We start from the raw sequence: 586 nt of genomic DNA, 5'->3' as shown, positions 1-586 counted from the left end.
TAGTGGAGAATTCCCTCAATTTTTGTATGTCTGGAAAGGTCTTGATTTCTCCTTCATATCTAAAGGAGAGCTTTGCTGGATACATTATTCTAGACTAGTAGTTCCTTTCACTTAGTAGCTTAAATGTTTGATTCCATTCCTTTCTGGCTTGTAAGGTTTGCGCTAAGAAGTCCAAGGATAATCTAGTGGGTTTACCTTTATAAGTTACTGTTTTTTCCTCCCTGGCTGCCTTGAGAATTCTATCTTTGCCATTGATTTTCGATAACCTTAATACAATGTGTCTTGGTGAAGGCCTTTTTGGGTTGAGATAATTGAGTGTTCTGTTGACTCCTTGAATTCCAAGCCTCAGCTCATTCCTTAGATTTGGGAAATCCTTGTCCACTATTTGTCTGAAAATGCTTTCTAGTCCCTGCTCCTTTTCTTCGCCTTCGATAATACCCATTATTCTTATGTTTCCTCTCCTGATGGTATCAGCTAGTTCTTGAACTTCTCTTTCATTATTTTTCATTCTTCAGTTTCTCTCTTCTTCCTTCTGATTTATTTCTATATTTCTGTCTTCGATATCACTGATCCTTTCCTCCATTTG

Source organism: Pteropus vampyrus, unplaced genomic scaffold (genome assembly GCF_000151845.1).
Source record: "Pteropus vampyrus isolate Shadow unplaced genomic scaffold, Pvam_2.0 Scaffold3, whole genome shotgun sequence".
Taxonomy (NCBI): domain Eukaryota; kingdom Metazoa; phylum Chordata; class Mammalia; order Chiroptera; family Pteropodidae; genus Pteropus; species Pteropus vampyrus.
Note: the sequence above shows the minus strand (reverse complement) of the source record.